The sequence below is a fragment of the Notolepis coatsorum genome, assembly GCF_963971535.1.
Source record: "Notolepis coatsorum genome assembly, chromosome: 8".
Classification (NCBI taxonomy): domain Eukaryota; kingdom Metazoa; phylum Chordata; class Actinopteri; order Aulopiformes; family Paralepididae; genus Notolepis; species Notolepis coatsorum.
Genome location: NC_140172.1, coordinates 16,689,370 through 16,710,315, shown reverse-complemented (window position 1 = coordinate 16,710,315; position 20,946 = coordinate 16,689,370). Strand labels below are relative to the sequence as shown.

Sequence of the window (20,946 nt, the reverse complement as noted above, 5' to 3'; positions counted from 1 at the left end):
AGCAGTTTTTATTTTGAAAACTTGAGTCTTATCTACAGAGGACAGAAAGGCACAGTTATGTGTATATGTGGAGAGTGTCGTGTAAAGAAATCAGGAAAAAGGGAGATGGAGAGAAAAATTTGACCAGAGGTCGAAAACATGCAATTAAAATCGATTAGTGGCCGCTACTGTTAAAAAAGGAGTCGCCCCAGTGTAACACACCTCACCGTGTTCGTTTTAGCCGTCCTTCCCAGACCTCGTCAACACAGTCCGCTCAACTTTTCCCTCCCGCAAAAACTCTGACGGATATTTATATAACAAGCTCAACGCTTACCTTTTTTTGTCGACAACCGTCAGAATTTCTACGGGAGAGGTCCGGAGCTGGCCGTGTGAGGGGGCCCGGCAGGGCGGTCTACAGGTCAAGGGTCACCAAATGTTGTGGAAAGGTTGTTTGACACAGCAGGAGACGATATTTCCAATTGTAACAAATAGGTAATTTATTTAAGAAAAGAAGTTCTTTAACAGCAAGAGCTATGGGTCAAAGATGATCGCCATAGCTTGAACAAAAACACTCCCTCCTGGAACCCTTTGCCTGTCCCTAAATCCCCTCTCAGTCCTGCCCCCATGACAGATATGATGACGTATCACATCATGTCAGATCTGACATGACGTACATTAAGATGATACGTAGATTTAACATCGGAGAGAGAGAGAACATGAGGAGAGATAAGCAAGATATGATATCCACACACGATATGATGTAAAACATTAAGAACATGAAGAGAGAGTGAGATGTGTGTGTTTGTGTGTGTGTGTGTGTATGTGTGTGTGTGTCTGTGTGTGTGTGCGTCTGTGTACAGACGTGTGTGTATTGTATGTGTGTATTGTGACACAGGGAATGTGTGTGTGTGTCGGTGTGTATGTCTGTGCGACTGTGTGTGTCTGTGTCTGTGTGTGTGCTGTGTAACTGTGTGTGTCTGTGTGTGTGCTGTGTAACTGTGTGTGTCTGTGTGTGTGTGCTGTGTCTGTGTGTGTGCTGTGTAACTGTGTGTGTCTGTGTGTGTGCTGTGTCTGTGTGTGTGCTGTGTAACTGTGTGTGTCTGTGTGTGTGTGCTGTGTCTGTGTGTGTGCTGTGTATGTGTGTAAGAGAGAAAAGACACAAGATTAGAACACACGATATGATGTACTGAAATGTCCATCTGCTATCTTGAGGCTGTTTTAAGAACATCAGCCAGACTGTCGCCCTAGTGTCTTTGAGCCCTGCTAGTTGACCTATATTAAACTAGTCAAGACTAACCCCTTTCCTACCTCCACCCTCGTATACACATTTTCCCCAACAGTATGGAAAATGATATAGATATAAAGAAGACACTATGGTAGTAAGTCATACTGGCCAGCAGCGTAACTAGTAAGAGTAGGTAAGAGATATGTACAGATATAGATAGTATTAATATGTACAGTGATACAGGTATAAAGACACTATATGGTAGTAAGTCATACTGGCCAGCAGCGTAACTAGTAAGAGTAGGTAAGGGATGTACAGATATAGATATAGTATCTACAGATATGTAAATGTCATTAACAGATTGCAGAATGAGTACAATACAGTACAGCTCAATACACACAATTGTTAAGGGGATGCACAGACCAGAGAAAGACTTTAGTCTTGTTTACATCAGGGTCCCCCATTTTCAATTCAGTGATATATATTTTTGGGCATACACTTACAATATAAGCAGCTGGGAAACACATTATATGATGTATTCAGGGCCATTTCACGTTGATTAAACGTTACACATTACATCCTGCTAAATGAACGTTAACTAATATTACGCGGCCAGTGTTGAAAAGCCTTGAGGTCGCATTCAATTTTCGAGAGACCATAACGTTAACTTGACAGCAATGTGGATACAGCTTTATTTGAGCAGTTGCTACTGTAACGTTACCTTAGTTGACTACATAACTGTAGTAAACAAACTAACGTTAAACCGAAGTTAGCTTACCAGTAAATTCAGTACAGTGACAGCTGAAATCCACAGGACAGCCTGGTCACAATAATCGACGGGCCAGTTACATTTCCCCCAACCAGAGCCTAACTAGAGCCACATTCTGCGAATCAGAGGCAGAGTAGGGCGGGTCTTCGGTGCCAGCACGTATGGGTTGTCTCGTAAAGAATAATACTGCACTGTATCTGAGTATCTAGATGATTATCCATAAAAAACGCATGTTAATCGAAAATACCACACCATTACTGTACCAATGACAGTCAAATAATCTACAGAAAAGCATTACATTGCAAAATAATATGTCCAAGACTAGTGTCGCATGCACACACACACACACACAGATTGTAGAATAGCTCCCACTCTCCACCGTGTAACTCGACTCCCCCTACTGGTTGAACCAGGCAGAGCAGCTTAAAAAGACGTCATCTAGCGTCATCTAGCTTGCTACCGGCGGTAGACGCCTCGTTTTCCAGTCCCACATCTGTAGTATCAATGAGAGCATCAATAATACACCTGAGTGATGTCTAGTAAAAAAAATAAAATAAAAAATGTTTGGGCCCCCCCCAGTGCTGGACCCTTGGAATCATCCTAAGCTACCCCCCCCCTCCAGCTACGCCCCTGGGTGTGTGTGTGTTGTGGTGATCTCATTCAAGGAGCACTACAAGCGCGCACACACACACACAGTTTGTTGTTTTTGTTCTATTAGTGATTTACACACTTTCTCAGTTTGTTTGGTTCATTATAAAAGATACAAACCTGAAAACAAAAGCACTTAAATGTTAAATAAAAGGACCAGAGTAATGAGGTAGTAGGAACAAATTTGTTTGCACTATAATGGTAAAATTGTTATTTAAAAATGTGCCGCTAAAAATATTCTGTGCCCCTAAATTTCTCATTTAGGGACAAGTGTGCCCCTAGTGAAAAAGCTTAGCGTACAGCCCTGCAGGATGTTGTTCCTCTTGAGGTAGGGTATCAGCTGACTGAGGACAGCCTTTTCCAGGACTTTTGAAAGGAATGGCAGTTTGGCGATGGGCCAGGGCGGTAATTATTGAGGAGAGTGGAGTCTAAGCTGGGTTTTTTGAGGAGAGGATGGTCACAATCCACAAGGGTAGTGTAAGATGTCTGGTAGTGTAAGACAGTAGGGAGTAAATGTATTATTATTGTCATATGGGTGCTGTGGTATGTAGATTGCTCCACTTCTACAAGTCCATTTGCATGACATCTATGGATCTCAGGGAATGTATTCCCAGTGTCAGAAATATTGTGTCCGTCACTAGGCTTGAGTAAATTGTGATGAAACAAGGAGAATATAAATTATGATTTTTCACAATAACACCATGTTAAAAATTACCAAGACTGTCACTGAGCTCGTTCAGCACCTTCTTGAGATCACGTGTACAAAAAAATGAAGTACTGAATTATGCCATCCAGACACATGCAATTTGAAATATTATTATAGAATATTTAGGCCTATAAATTAACCTTATTATAGCCATGTTGCACATCTATGGATCGGGCCAAATCTACTCTTTCCAATGGCAGAGTTCAATCTGGATTTAGTATCACAAGAACCGTGAATGAAATCTACTGTAAATACAGTTTTAATATTAGACACTGCTCCGCCATTTTGAATCCGATTGCCACGTGAATTTTTGCTAAACCATCACAGAAAGGTAGATAAACTAACTGCGTTCTCATTTATGCCAATAACATTCAGTTTTGTGGTAGATAATCCACCCCCCAAAAAAAGGGGGGGAAATGGCGGTGCAGATCATTTAGCGTCTATAATCGCCTGTAACCAAATACATTTCAGAACCATCTCTTGTTTCTATGCTTCAAAATTATATTTCCCAGTCTAAATGAGAAATAATTCATACATATTATGAAAGCCAAGGTGTTTTATTGTGTTGCCGTTCTCTCCATTTCAGGGTTCGAAATTAACTTAATTAAATGCCCTCGAAAATGTACCAAATGCCCTTGAAAATCAGTTAAGGGGGGCAAGAAAAGCCCCAGACAGTTTACTAATTATATATATGCTCTACAGTGCGAGCATTTCCCTCATATTTGCCCCTAATAATATGTGTGTGCGAACCGGAAAAATCATTTACTCGCATAGTGTGCGAGGCGAGTGAAGATTACAAAACAGCTCCGCTGTTAATAATTTGCCCTAATCTGGACTGAAATTCCGTTTTTGGGTGGAACGTTTGTTGCAAGGAGGGAGGGAGGCGGGGACCGCTGCGTGTTACACACAACACGTAGAAATGTCCAAGCGTCTAGCTGCTTCGGTGCGTCGTTAACGTTAATGTCGGAAGAAATTCCCCACTAAGCCCTAAATTCAAAGCAGAGCAGTATCCTAATTACTTTTATGCTTCAGTCGATAAGGTGTTTTGCAAATTCTGTCAACATACCCTGTGGACTGGACCCGCAAAAATACGTGCGAATATCACTTCAAAAGCCATGTCAGGAACAAGGACTGTGCGTCCCAAAACACACCAGCTCTCTAACGATGATCTCTGGTGATCACAATCAGAGATGCGTTCTTCATGGGACGGGGTTGCACTCCGTGCACCCACAGATTTGAGCAGAAGCGCGTGCACTCGCCAACTCGCTATAAGTACCCTCCTGGGCTACTTTGCATATCCATAGCGCCGGTCGTCAGGTGTGTTAAATACGTTCTCAGATACATTCACACCTAACTTGTGAATGAAATGTGTTACATTCCATTCGTAGAGGCAATTAGGCACTGTCTTTAGGCTGTGCTTAAGCAAGGGAACATTTATGCGCATGCGCGGGAGCGCGCGCTCGCGCCGGGAGCGAGCGTGCACGTGGCATCATTAGCGTGCGTCAGGGCTCCAGACTAACTTTTTTCACCACCGTCCCAGAACCGTCCCGAAATACAATTTTAACCGTCCCAAAGTGAATGTAACCGTCCCAAAAATCAAATGTAGTTTCTTTACTTTGGTTTTGTCGTCTATAGTTGTTATTGCCATAAGAAACACCATTCAGAGAAGGGGAGAATAAATTGATTTAGTCAAAAGGCTCCCATGGTGGAAAGATTTCACAAGAATAATTATGATTAAAAATAAATATAAAAAAAAAAATTTTAACAAGGTGCTAGTTAGGGATATTTTGTCACGGTGCTGTTATAGTCAACCAATTGGAGCCATCTTGATTATTCCTTCCATAGGAAAATATATTTAAATGTATTTGTATTTTATTTCGTTTTTTGTTTTTTTTGTTATTACAAATGTGTGTTTATGGTTGAAAATGTTAGAGATAAATAAAGATCAAATCAAATCTAACTGAATAAGTTATCCCTCTTCTAACAAGAAAGAAAAACGTAGTTTAGCTTTAAACTATATAATGTCATTGCGTCCAGAGATTCCACCTTTGATAACTAAAGTAATGACACTTGACTAGTAATGAAACATGTCCCTTAGATCGCGCTGTCCTCCTGGTCGATATTGATAACTGCTGCTAAATTCCAGCGGGCCCTCCTCACTGAATATGGATTCATTGTGTAGCTGCAGAGTGAAGTTTGCCTATAGCCTGTCGTCTATTTCTCCGCGTTCATTTAGATAAATGTAACGTTATGCCAATTAACTCGCAATGGTAGTAACATTACGTGTTAGTATAGAATCGAATAGAAATCCTTTAATAATCAGTGGCAGTCTGCACGTTAGTCAGTAACGTTAGCTAGCAATAAGCAGCTATAACTAGAACGCGTCGATAACTGTATACAGTTCCAATAGACTAACATTACACTTCTGTGATTTAAATGTGTCCTCACCTTAGACTCAGGGGTAGTATTGCTGGATGCAGTTCCCTGTTGGTCATTTTGGGTCTGTGTTTATCCTCTTCAAATAGCGCAGCATGTTTGCGGTGCTCTCTTCACTGAGAGGATGCCACAGTATAGCGCGCGTTTTTTTTTTTTATATAACATTCTGATCTTTCCGCGGTTCTTGTACAGTGGTCTCGTGCCGTGCGACTGTCAATTACCAGCTGGCATTCACTGTGTCAACCAGGGTTAAATACCAGTGGAGAAAGCCTAGGTAAGAGAGATTTCCCTCACCTGTTAACACGTTTTTCTTTTTCGATGCAAGATTCATTTGGGGTGTGACGCTGCTGCAGCGCGACTGGCTGATGAGAGGTGGGTAGGAGCTTGATGCTGGATTAGCGTATCGCTGCGTTGGGAGGCGGAGATAGTCATTGGATTTGGCAAATCACGCTACGTTTAGACTTCAGTGAACTTAGTCAGCACGAGCCATTCACCATTTGACAGCAATATATGCGCGCACTGACAGTCGGCCAATTGACATTTCCTGTGAAAAAAAAAAACTCTCCGTCCCGGTTGCGTCCCAGCAAAGATTTCTGTTCGTCCCAAATCAATATTTGATCGTCCCCGGGACGACGGGACATCGTTAGTCTCGAGCCCTGGCGTGCGTGCAATCAGAGTTGATATGAGGAACGCACCTCTGATCACAATATATACCGCTAGAGGGCGAGGCTAATCACTGACACTATTGTGATTTAAATAGCTATGTAACGTTACAGTACATAGGACTATAGATGGAAATTATAGCTTCTTGCTAAATCTGGTGCACCCATCTACAGTATTTGCTAATTATTGTCAGTAGGCCTACACTGTCCTTTATAAATGAAATAAACTAAAGGTACATCAATTATGCATTACTATATTCCATCACAATAGAATATATATAGCTAGACTACTGACATTGTGATCACTTGAAATGTGTATTTTTATTTTGTCACAATATTATTTGAAAAATATTGTGTAAAATGTAACTGTATTTCTGAGTTGCAGCACTTAAAAACATTAAATGGACTGTTATATCTTATTAAATTGTGGACATTTATTCATTCCCACTTATTAGACACTATTTCTGATCGTAAAATGGGCGTAAAAGGCAAAATACAGAATTCTGAAATATTAAAATGCGAAAAAAATTGAATTTGGGACCAAATAAAATGGAATTTGGAAAATAATAAAAATGGATTTCATATGGCTCTACTATCTGTGTGTGTGTCTCGCTCTCTCTCCCTCTCCCTCTCTACATCTCTCTCTCCTGAACCTATTTAATTCAAAAGGAAGACATTGATGGACAGTAGCTATAGTATAAATTATAGCTCAGTTGTAGCTTTAACAGAATAATTGTATTAATTAACTATTATTCAATAGTGTTTCAATTATAATGAATTAAATAATTGTATAAAGAATTTTCAATGTTCTGTCATCTAATAATATATTCCATTGCCTTTCCTATCTGTATCAAAGTCAAAATGTTGGTATCATAACATACAAAAGCAGCTTGACAACCGATATCCTTTGCGTCTAGTAGGCATTGGCCAATTTGTGATTTTGGTGGTATGTGCTATTTGCACAGATGTTTAGCCCTTGAATTAATGAAAACTTTAGATTGCAGATTGCAGAATGGGTACAATACAGTACGGCTCAATACACACAATTGTTAAGGGGATGCATATCAGAGAAAGACTTTCATCTTGTTTATATCAGGGTCCCCCATTTTTTCAATTCATAGTGTGCACACGCACAGTATAATATGCATGTGATAAATAGTTTGTTAACACTTTGATCGCCATGGTTAAATTCATAATTTACCATCCCTAGCCAGCTCTATTTGTCTATGGAGAAGTTCCCCTTCTTTGCAGGGCTATAACTTTTTAAATTGTATTGCTAAATTGACATTATTATGGCCCATTCAATGTCCTATATCTATTGTTCAGGGTGTAGCAACGTTATACTTTTTCATTCACATATTCATACTAAAATACGGTCTAAAGTATAAGTATGTTTTTATCGTTTTCTGCAGCTTTCTCCAGAACTTGATTTATAGACCCAAATGCATTATATTGATGATCAAATACAGTTTGGTAGCGATCGGTGCCAGATAAATAATTTCAACTGGAGGTACTTCTAGAAGTTACTACGTATGATCTGATGTTGACCGGATGGGCGGGGGGTCGTTTATAATTCCGTGGGCAACGTTATATCATTCATCTAGTGTGGGTCATATGATCATCAGAGCAGTTAGTATAGAAGACAGTAGAAAATAACGCTGAAACTCACCGTATCCTCCTCGCGCCGTTGGGGGATGAGCGTGGAATAGAATTTTTTCTATTATGAGATGTTGAAATATCCGATCCATTTCCAGGTTGTATAATAGTATATACGTCCAAATCATGTTGTTTATCGAGTTATGTGCACCGATCGGTGTTCACTGTGTCAAGATGGAGTCCTGCTAATGATAGCGAGTGCCCGGACGAAATATGGGTGAGCACCACTTCATCCACATGACTTCCTGTTGGGCGACCTGCCGATCGGCCACCAGATGGCGTTCTTGAACCGTTAGAGAGTTGAGTGGAGCTCAGCAGTATATCTCAGGTCCCCGGGAGAGAAATATGATTTCGATCACAGATTTTTGAAATATTGATATCAAAGACGTGTTACGGCGTCTTCGGCAGAATGAGCATGGCGGGCAATGACGAGTTTCGGCGTTTCCGGCGATTAAAGTGTTAATAAACTCTGTGTTGGCGCCGGGTCTGGTGTGTGTGTGTGTGTTTGTTAGACGGACTGAGAGAGCAAGCTAGCTTAGCTAACGTTCTTAGCTCTGTGCTTCGTTGTATATATGTAGACCTACTTGTGTGTATTGCGAATGAATGATTATGTTCCTAACTAACGTCGTTAGTACAAGTGGCGTGTGTGTGTGTTAGACGGATTGGGAGAGCAATCTTATTCTTCCGGGCATTTGTTTTCCCAAAATCGTATGGCATGGGTACCTGCTTCGGTGTCATCCCTTTGTGGATTGTATTGTATCGAAAACGTATGCTTGAGCCATATTTGTTTGTGTATTAGGTTCACTTTGGCGTAGAGTAGTATGGCCAGAACTATTTGGTGGGTGGCTGTCACTCAAAGCATTCTGCTAGTATGAGCGGAGCCCATCCAAAAATAGCCTGAAATCCTGAGGCTCGAAAAAGGTGCTTTTGAGTACTTGATAAGAAATATAAAACAATGCATTTTTTTTAAAAAAACTTACAGATGTGTTCAATAGATTCACAGGGATTGTGTGAAGTTGCCCAAATAGTGCTAGGAATAGCAATGCAGGTCCCCTTTAAGTGGACATCACCTCGCGGATATGTCCCCCTGTAAAGCCTACTGTGGACATCTACAGACGATTGTCGCACTTGAGACAAAAGATATTTCATTTGGAAGTGAATGAGAGCTAAGCTAACACTAGCCCCAGCTAAGCTAACACTAGCCCCAGCTAAGGTAACACTATCCTCAGTTAAGCTAACACTAGCCCCAGCTAAGGTAACGCTAGCCCCAGTTAAGCTAACACTAGCCCCAGTTAAGCTAACACTAGTCCCAGTTAAGCTAACACTAGCCCCAGTTAAGCTAACACAAGCCCCATTTAAGCTAACACTAGCCCCAGTTAAGATAACACTAGCCCCAGTTAAGCTAACACAAGCCCCAGTTAAGATAACACTAGGCCCAGTTAAGCTAACACAAGCCACAGTTAAGCTAACACTAGCCCCAGTTAAGCTAACACAAGCCCCAGCTAAGCTAACACTAGCCCCAGTTAAAGGGGAGATGAAGCATAGCGATATAAACATAAGTCATAGCATCAAATTAGTATTTATATAAACCACAGAAAAAATCACGTTCAAGAATAAATGCACAAAACTGGCTGAGCTGGAAACGCTTTACTCAACGTTATTTAATTCCCTAAAATACAACAACTCAACTCGACTAGAGAATCAAGTTAACGTACTAAAAATAGAGATCAATGCCATATACAGACAACAATCGGAAATACAAATACGCAGCACAAGACAACAGCAGTACTCCCATGGTTCCAAACCTAGTCACCTATTAGCCATGCGATTAAGAATTAATGCAAAATTTGCAGATATAACTACCATTAGAGCACAACAAGTACTTGTAACAGATCCTGTAAAAATAAACGATACATTCAAAGAATTCTACTCCGACTTATATAAATCAGAAACGACCTTCGATCAAAACAAAATTTCTTAATCAAATTATTCTCCCTAAACTTTCAGAGGATGACGCTAAACAGTTAGAAACACCGATCACACTAGAGGAACTCAAGAAGGCCATAACCGCAATGCAAAGTGGTAAGGCTCCTGGAAGAGATGGTTTCCCATCAGAAATGTACCTTTCTTGTTGGGACATAATTGGTCCCTTATTACTAAATATGATCTTATACTCAGTCAAGGAGGGGAACTTCCATAAGAATGACAATATTGCACTCATAACAGTTCTCCTTAAAAAAGACAAAGACCCCAACGAGTGCGGTAGTTATAGACCTTTAAGCCTCCTCGGAACCGATATCAAACTGTACTCTAAGGTATTAGCCATCAGATTACAAAAGCATATGACGTCTTTAGTTCACCCGGACCAAACTGGCTTCATAAGAGGCCGCCTGATCACTGATAACATAAGACGAATACTGCACGTACTAGATGCCGACAAGGATGACACCATACCTAAGGCGATGCTGTCCCTGGATGCTATGAAAGCCTTTGACAGGCTGGAATGGTCGTATCTATGGGCAGTACTAGAAAGGATGGGGTTAGGAAAAGGATTCATTGATATGATTAAAGTATTATACAAAGACCCATCGGCCATGATTACAACAGGCACAATCATCTCCAAAATCTTTCCGGTATCACGCTCTGCCAGACAGGGTTGTCCTCTTAGTCCCGGACTATTCAATCTATCATTAGAGCCTTTAGCACAATATATAAGACAATCCCAATCCATAGAACCAATCGTAATCAAGGGCACACAACAAAAAATTTGTTTATATGCGGACGACGTAATATTGTTCATGCAAAACCCCAACACCACATTGCCTCATCTGCTCAAGTTGATTGAGGACTTTGGTGATTTATCGGGATTTAAGATAAATTGGCCGAAGTAGGCTTTCCTTCCACTTAACACCCCTGCAAAAAAAGATATAACCCTCCCAGGAGAGATACCGATGGTAAAACATTTCAGATGCTTGGGAGTGGAAATATTCCCCACCATAAGACAAACGGTGAAGCACAATTACACAAAAATCCAAAACAAAATCAAAGACGACCTTGATAGATGGGCAAAACTTAAAAACACAGTACAAGCACGGATATCAATAGTTAAGATGGATGTACTACCTAGAATCAACTTCTTCAGTTCAATGCTACCGTTACCCCCTCCAGAGGGTTACTGGAAAGGATTACACTCCTCCACATACAAATTTATTTGGAATAACAAACCACCACGTATAAAAAGATCCACCGCACAGAGAAATAAAGCAGATGGTGGCATGGCATTTCCAGATTTTTTCCAATATTTTAAGGCGTACACATTAAGACCATTGACAACATGGTTTGACCCCCAAGCATTAGTATCCTGGAGAAAATTAGAAGAAAACATAGTAGCCCCACATAGACTGAAGGACATAGCATACACTGAACTACCAATCAAGCACTGTGAACGAAAATTTGGCCCCATAATTACTCATGCGATCCGGATATGGCGTGAATCACAAAAAAAAATCCTAACCCACATAAATGGCACAATCATACTCCCTTATTCAATAACAATGCACTCTTAATTGAAAAACGACCTATAAGATTCCCTATATGGGAAGAGCAAGGCATACACTCATTAGGGGATGTTTTTAACAAACAGGGTTTTTGTAGTGATAAAGAAATACGCAAAAAATGTAATCTCACCAAGTCCACATGGCTTTTTTACAAACAGTTACAGCTATGTTTGAAGTCTCACGGTGTTCCATTAGACAGACCAATTGAACACCACAGATACCACAAATTATTCTACGAAAGAGAGACATCGAGATTTTTACTTACGTCGTCCTAACTAACGTCCTCGTATGAAACCCTCCAACTAGACTCTGTCTGGAGGAGGGATATACCAGACCTGGAAAATGACTTTGATTGGCAAGGAGCCTGGGCAAATGTCCAACTTACATCAAGGAACCCGGATCATCAACAAATCAATCTTAACTATATTCACAGGACATACTTGACTCCTATAAGACTGTGCCGAATGGGGCTTAAACAAGACTCCAAATGCACCCAATGTACAAATGGGGACGAAGGGACATTTATGCACATGTATTGGGACTGCCCACCAGTTAAGGCATTCTGGAAAGATGTGACCCAACAATTATCAAAACTCGTATCTTGGAATATACCTGTACACCCCTCGGTATTACTATTGAATGATGTTTTTGAGTTTGCAGTGAATCCACAGCTAAAGAGATTGGTTTTATCGGGTATCACAGTAGCTAAAAAGCTGATCGCATCACGCTGGTTTCAACCGGAAAAAATGTGCCGTAAAGTTTGGTTTCTTACATATCTCGATGTGATTTATCAAGAAATATCTACAGCAAGAATTCTGGGTCTCAATGAATCCAAAATGTCAATGTGGTTAGAAGTGGTGGAGAGAATAAAAGCTAGCTTATAATGGTAGTGTCTGGTTAGGTGCGAGGGATAGTGGAGGTACTTCTCAAGGTGGGGTCCGGGAGGGGGGGGTTCGAGCTGGAGCATATGTGTGTAGGTTTTTTAGATAACAGGTATTAGGGGTATATCTTATATAAGACAATTAACTAAAATGTGATCTCATTGGATGTGCTCTGACAATTAATGCTTGTATATCCTCAGAGAATTGCACCCTGTAGCACGCTGACCTCCAGAGGCTGTAGTTAGAAATGGATCTGGAAAGTTTTGACGAGGTGGACAGACCCACAGAGAGTATAAGAAATCCATTGGCCTATGCCTTTGAGCCAATTAGATTGACAGCAGTGAGACGTGCTCCTCCTGTCGAGCCGGACGATGATGGAGAAAGTGGTGCGCAAAACTTGCCTGAAGATGATGATGATGGCCGCGTCGGGATTCGGGAACACTACCTGGTGCCGCTGTGGATATTGTATCCCGATGGAAACGCACGTTGAAAGCGTGTGCTGCCAAGATGGCAGCACATGGCTAACTTAGAGCATCTTATAATCGACAACTGCATAACGAGGAGTCCAACTTATAAAATGTTGTGTCTTGAGAGAGATGTCCTGGAGGTCTCGATGTTGTCGTTGAAGGATGTCCGAGCTGAGACGCTGGAACGGCCGATTAGTAGCAGGTAGTGTTGTCAAAAATATCGAAATATCGATACATATCGATACTGAATATTTAAAATGGTTTCGATACTCATTTCCCGAAGTATCGATACTTTCTGGAGTACCGATACCAGCTGGCTTGCTCCCGCAAGTTGTTGACAGACAGACACGCTGCCAGAGCACGCTTGCCCTTCCGCCTCCTCCTCCTCAGAGACTGGCAACAGACACAAGCTGCTGCAGCCTCCTCCCCCTCACAGCCGGGAGCCCTGTCTTCAGTTTGTAAACAAAGCTATATTAGCTAACGTTAGCTGTCGTTCCTCCATTAGCTTATGCTAGCTAGCTGGCCACATTTATAATTACTTCATGGAAACGGAGTAACGTCAAGCCGAGCCCACCCACACTACACCAGTACACGCATGAACTCGACACAACTACCCCGTTTCCAACGTTAGGTCGAGCGGAGCCCATCCTACACTAGTACACGCATGAACTTGACACAACGTTACCCCGCCTCCATGAAGTGTCCAATTAGCAGCAATGTTGTTGAAAATGTAACGTTAATAAATGCTCCGAGCATAGCCCCGGAGAAATCTCCCTCTCTCTCTCTCTCAAGTACCCTGTATAAGAAAGAATTAAAAACGCATTGCAAGGAGAACAGAGATTATTTGTTGTTTATGTGTATACAAAACCCTTGCAATAAATGTGAACGAAAGCATAGCCTAAATAGCACAGAATGCTGCTCTGGATACAGGTAGATATATATCGTGGGTGTTAGTCACACCCAGGGACCGAAACTAGAGAGCGCCACCCGCCATTTGCGCTCAGTTTTTACGTTTGGCGCCTCCCACTGAGACGTCTGAGCGCCGTGTGACGGGCAATCAAATAGTCATGTGAAAACCGAAAATCATGATCCAATTCTTTAGCGGAGTTCTCACTCGCTGTCTCAGCACAGACATGAAGCGCGCACCGCGCACTGCTGCTGCTACCCCCTCCCCACCTGTTTCTGTATGCCTGCATGTAAACAGAGGGTATTGCCTCCGAATCACCGTGACGTTAGTTAGCGCTGCTGCTGCTGCTGCTCCTACCCCTGTATGCCTGCATGTAAACAGAGGCTATTGCCTCACCGTGACGTTAGTCTAGTCAGTGTGGGACCTTCGTGAGATAACGTTAGCTACCGTTACAAAATGACCCAGTCAACTATTCACTTAGTTTAATACATGAGGCATTGTGTAACGTTATCCAGCCGGCTAGCTACGGATAGCTCCCGACATCAACAAATCCTCCAGCAATAGTCCAGTGCATAATACCTCCGTTGGCTAGGTAACTAGTCACTACGAAATGTCGCAGTAAACTAAATAGTTCACTGAGGCGTTGTCCCAACGCCATCCAGCAGTCTACAGATAGCTCCTGGCATCAATGTCCTACAACAACAACATGCGTATTCGAGTCCCTGGTTTACATTGCATGAGTGAGGGCTGCTGACTAGGGTCCAGGTGCAGCGCCAGGGAATTCTTTTGCATGCTGAATGTAGCGTTTAGGGTCCAGCTGCACCCCCGGAGAATCCTTGCTGGAGCTGGAGGCCACTCGAGTATACACACAGACAGTGGAGCTGTTTGCAGACAGCGAGGTGGCGATGTCTCGCAGATAACACAATCACAAGTATGATTATATAATATATATATTTTATTAAAAAAAATTATATAAAATAATAAAAAAAAAAAAATTTATCAAAAAAAAGTTGGCAGGTAAGAAATATGCTTGGCGGGTAGATTCTTCCCATCTACCCGCCACTGGCCGGTGAGTCAAAAAGTTAATTTCGCTCCCTGGTCACACCCCCTCCAAATTGTATCTTTCTGCATAGTAATAATGCATGATTCAGAAGCCAGATAAAAGAAAACCTATACAAGAGCTTTTCCCATTCAAGTTATGACTATAACAATAAGATAATTTAGTCACATGGGTAGGCCTATAGCTTTGACAGTGGTCCAGTGCACACAGCTAGGTTGTAATATATTTGGACATATTAGAGAATGACTGCCTGGGGCCTTATTAAAGAAATGTCCTAAGTCTAAAAGCCTATCTTCTTTGAGGATAGGATGGCATTTAGGCATTTCGGTATTACAGAAAGATGTTTTCCTAACCAAATTTAGGGTAGAATCCATGGACAAGCTGTTAGGATTTTTTTCTGTAATGAGGGCCCAGGTTATAGAATGCAGCCTACACAGGTTACACAACAGCCTGAGACCCAAACTGGCTGAAATCAGACATTTGTTTTTAAACGGTAAGGCTAACATATTGTGTTTCACAGAAACAAAACTAGACTCATCTGTACAGGATCCAGAGATTGAAATCGAGAACTATTCAATAGTCAGGAGGGATAGAAACCAGTATGGAGGTGGTGTCTGTGTGTATATTCACAAAGATACCAAATTCATCAACCGTACTGACCTTAACCATGACGAGATTGAAACTGTATGGATTGAAATCTTATTTGAAAGGGCGAAATCAGTACTAGTAGGCTTCTATGACACACTTGATGGGTGTTTAGCTGGGGTGGAGGGAGTAGAAAAAATCCTTATTGGGGACTGGAACACGGACATGCTACGCAAAGCAGCACCCGTCTTCAAGGCCTTCAGTAGGTTTTGTGATCTGCACGGCCTCAGCCAGCTAATCACCCAACCCACAAGGGTATGTGAATCAACTCAGACTACCATTGACAAGTCCAAGATCTCCAATAAAGGGGTTATAGCATGCGGGTTAAGTGATCATTATATGATATTCTGTACCCGCAAAAAGCTAAAGCAAAAGGCTGGCTGTCACAAAAGTCACATCTAGAGACCTCAAAACCTACTCTAGCAAGGCCTTTAACCTTGAACTGGAGAGCCTGGACTGGTCAGATGAGCTCAAATGGTACACTGGTTGAAGAAACCTGGCTTGGCTTCAAAACCACATTTTCAACAATACTAAACAACATGGCCCCCCTAAGAACCACCAGGGTAAAAAATTGTGCAGAGCCGTGGATGCACACTGAAATACTGACCGCTATGAAAGCCAGAGACAAGAAATGCTCTGAGTTTCGTAAAAGTCAGTCAAAGCTCAAGTCAAGTCAAGTCAAGAGTTTTAATTGTCACGGCATACAAGTATACAATGAAATGCGGGTGGTCTTGCCCGCGATGATGTGCAATACCGTGGTACAACATATAATAGAATCCAATAAAAATACAGTGGTACAACATATAATAGAATCCAATAAAAAAACAACATTGTGCAATAAACAGGTAACAGGTAACATGGTGTGACATCTCGGTATCTGTACATAGTATTTACAGAGCATTAGGACATGCTAGGTAGCTTTAGTAGTGCAATACACTGTTCCTGTTGTTATACTAATTTAAAGTGGCCTTTCCTCTTGGCCATAAGTGTGCGTGTGTGCGGCATGAGTGTGTGCCCGCTCGTGTTAAAGTGTTAAAGTGGCTGCTAGTGTGTGAGCGTGCACAGCGTGCGTGTCATGTGTGTGCTCGTGTGTGCTTGTGTGTGGATAGTTCAGTTTCTGTGGCACTCAATGTTCATTGTTCAAGGCTCTGATGGCCTGGGGGAAGAAGCTGAGCCTAAGCCTCTCCGTCCTAGTAGCTGGGGTTCGCAGGCGTCTGCCTGACCTCAGCAGCTGGAACAGGCTGTTATTGGGGTGGTGGGGGTCTTTCATTATTCTGCAGGCTCTGGATTTGCACCTCTTGTTGTATAGAACCTGCAGGGGAGGTAGCGCAATACCCGTGGTACGCTCGGCTGAGCGCACCACTCTCTGTAGGGCCTTCTTGTCCTGTGCCGTGCTGTTTCCATACCAGGCAGTGATGTTTCCGGTCAAGATGCTCTCTACAGCTCCTGAGTAGAAGGACTGGAGTATCTTCCCCGATACTCTGAACTTCCTTAACTGTCTCAGGTGGTAGAGGCGCTGCTTCGCTTTCTTTACTACTGTGTCTATGTGTGTTGACCATGTCAGATCCTCTGAGATGTGGACCCCCAGGTACTTAAAGCTGCTCACCCTGTCCACGGTAGCCCCGTTAATCATCAGTGGTGTGTGTGTCTCCTGCTGTCCTCTCCTATAATCCACGATCAGCTTCTTGGTTTTACCAATGTTCAGGAGCAGGCTGTTGTCCTGGCACCAGCGTTCCAGTACCTCAACCTCCTCCCGGTAGGCCTTCTCGTCGTTGTCCGAGATCAGCCCCACCACCACCGTGTCGTCTGCGAACTTCACTATGGAGTTGGAGCTGAACTTGGCCACACAATCGTGTGTGTAGAGTGAGTACAGCAGGGGGCTTAGAACACAGCCCTGGGGGGACCCGATGCTCAGGGTGATGGTGTTGGAGGTCTGACCCCCCACCCTGACCGTCTGGGGTCTTTCACTCAGAAAGTCCAGTACCCAGGCACTCAGGGCGGAGCTCAGACCTAGCTCGATCAGCTTGTCCACCAGTCTGGTGGGGACTATGGTGTTGAACGCTGAGCTGTAGTCAATGAACAACAGTCTCACATAGCCCCCCTTCTGACGGTCAAGGTGGGAGAGAGTGCTGTGCAGTACCTGGGAGACCGCGTCGTCAGTGGACCTGTTTGTCCTGTATGCAAATTGCATAGGGTCCATATCACTGGGGAGGGAGGCACAAATGTGGTCCTTGACCAGCCTCTCGAAGCATTTCATGACCACAAAGGTGAGTGCCACCGGTCTGTAGTCATTTGGACATGTTGGGGAGGGTTTCTTCGGTACAGGGATGATGGTAGACATCTTGAAGCAGGCAGGGACCACTGACTCCGCCAGGGATTGATTAAATATGGCGGTGAACACCGGGGCAAGCTGGTTGGCACAGGACTTAAGTATGCGTCCTGTTATACCATCTGGGCCAGCAGCCTTCCTGGTGTTCACCTGCATAAATGCTCTTCTCACACTGTGTTCCGACAACGAGAGAGCGCCCCCGCCCCCCCCGCGGTTGCCCCCCCCCCCTCCACAACAGCCGGTGCGCCAGTGACGTCACTAGCCAGAGGGCTAGCGGCGACACTGTCTACACCGAACCGAGCGTAGAAGGAGTTGAGTTTGTCCGCGAGAGAGGCGTCGTCGCTCCCCATTGAGGGGGCGCTGACTTTGTAGTCAGTTATTGTCTTCAGTCCCCGCCACAAGCCTCTTGTGTCGTTTTGTGCCATTTGTGTCTCCAGTTTATCAGCATATGTCCTCTTAGCAAGTTTAACAGCCTTGCGCAGAGTGTAGACTGAAGCCTTGTACTCTTCCATATTTCCTGACTCTCTGCCCAGGTTATAAGCCATGGTGCGAGAGTTCAGGGCTGCTCTAATAGTGCTGTCCACCCAAGGTTTCTGGTTTGGGAAAACCCGCACCATTTTCGTGAGGACAATACCGTCAGCTACTGTTGTTATGTAGCTCACAACGGTATCAGCGTACTCGCTGACGTCACTGGCGCTTCCTTTAAACATGTCCCAGCTTACCAAAAGCACGAGCAGTGAACTCCAAGCCCACGTGACTGAACTCAAACTAGAAAGAAACAGACTAAGAAATTACGTAAACTCCATGATCAAAACTGCTAAAAACAAATTCATCAATGACAAAACTGAGGAAAACAAAAATAAACCATGTGAACTTTGGAAATTACTCAATAATCAACTAGGCTGCAGTAAAAAACTTAAAACCAGGTTCTCAAACATAAACATAAAGACGGACAACACGCTCATCACAGACAAACTGGATGTAGCCAATTACTTAAACACTTTCTTCACAAACATAGCCACAACACTGGTAAACAAATTACCCTCCCACTCAGGGCAGTATGGGGTAGAACACATAGTAGCATACTACAAGAACCTAGGCGTCCACAAAGACGACTTCAAACTGGAAATGGTAACTACAGATGAGGTACTCAAAAAACTGAGCGCCCTCCAACCGAACAAGGCCACTGGCCATGACAACATCCCCTCCAAATTCATCAGAGACTCAGCAGCTGCCATCACCCCAGTCATCACACACATAATAAACCTCTCCATAAAACAGGGATACGTCCCCAAGGACTTCAAAATTGTGAGAGTAACACCCCTGCACAAAAAGGGCAGCAAATTAGACACAGGCAACTACCGCCCTGTTTCTATCCTTACATCCATCTCGAAAGTCATGGAAAAAATAGTATACGAACAGGTCGAGAAAAGTACCTCGCGGAAAAAAATCGAATCTACGATTTCCAATCTGGCTTCAGAACATCCCACTCCACTGACACATGCCTTCTCTATTTGAACGACCACATCAAACACGAGGTGGACGCGGGCAAATACTGCGGCATGGTGGTCATGCTGGACCTACAAAAGGCTTTCGACACTGTCAATCACACCATTCTGATTGACAAGCTAAGCAATTGGTTTTTGTCTATCAGTGAGCTGGATAGGGGAAGGGAAATAGCCAAACCGTTTTTGACCGTGTTCATGTTGATGTGCCGTATAGGTCGGCGTTCAGTGTAATTAGTTAAAGAGTTTTTTGTATTATATTACTTGGTGGAAAAAAGGTCAATAGAAGGATTGGCATATCGAAAATTATACGAGCACTCTGGACATTGAATTCTTCAAGCATGAGTCTAACTCAAGCCAGCCCACATGCCCCTCGCAGTAGGCTTATAGGTAAAGGCTCTACAATACCAGATATCGAAAACAAATAGCATCCTCAACAAAACAGGATCAGTTGAAACGAGAGAGAGAGAGAGAGAGAGAGAGAGAGAGAGAGAGAGAGAGAGAGAGAGAGAGAGAGAGAGAGAGAGAGAGAGAGAGAGAGAGAGAGAGAGAGAGAGAACATTATCACACGCAGAGTGAAGAGAGATGGAGAGAGAGAGGAGAGCAAAGCAACCCCTTTACCTCTCTAGAGAGAGAGAGAGATAGAGATAGAGATAGAGATAGAGATAGAGATAGATAGATAGATAGATAGATAGATAGATAGATAGATAGATAGATAGATAGATAGATAGATAGATAGATAGATAGATAGATAGATAGATAGATAGATAGATAGATAGATAGATAGATAGATAGATAGATAGATAGAACTAGGCCAACATCAACCACCAGGACGATAAGCAGCAGCTGTGGACGCTGCTAACAACACAGTAAGAGGAGAACTCCCCTCAAACACTCTCTACATGCAGCTATAAAACACATTTCAGTCACTACCTGACGATCCTCCATCACCAGGAGGACGGGGCTCAGATGTCGGTCCCACGCCGAGCAACAGCAGCAGCAGCAGGACCACACTCACTGCAGGAACCGCGCTACTTCTTCTTCTTCTTCAATGGGTTTAATGGCATATCGCGACCACAAAAGGCGCATACCGCCACCTACTGTACAATCAATTTTACAATGGCTTCTTCTTCTTCTTTGGAATTAATGTCGGGTCGCAATCACAAAAAAGGCGCATACCGCCACCTACTGTACATCCCAGCAACTGGCCGGATAAACAAGACCCGGCAAATAAAAGAAAACAATAAAGAAAACCAATAAACCCCATAACACACAAAACAAAAAACCCATCCCTAATATCACCACCCTATCCAAACCTAATCTATGAGTCACTCATTGCCTCCTGTGGGCTGACTCTGGCCTTGATCACTCATCACCACCCCCTTCCCTAACTCTCTTACTTGATCACTCACAACAACCCCCTTCTCTAACTCTCTTACTACTTCCCCCGATGTCAACCCCTTCATACCCTTCATATTCATGTGTTGTACTGCTACTTTAACTATTAACTTTAT

The 20,946-nt window shown here is 43.0% G+C and overlaps 1 long non-coding RNA gene across 1 annotated transcript in view; it reads right to left on the bottom strand.

Moving 5' to 3' along the window:
- LOC311232873 overlaps positions 1 to 20,466 on the bottom strand; it is a 52,940-nt gene extending 32,474 nt beyond the window's left edge. Inside the window, exon 1 of the long non-coding RNA XR_014619987.1 lies at positions 20,366 to 20,466. This is a non-coding gene — a long non-coding RNA (uncharacterized lncRNA). The remainder of the gene's footprint in view (positions 1 to 20,365) is intronic.
- Between the last annotated feature and the right edge of the window lie 480 nt (positions 20,467 to 20,946).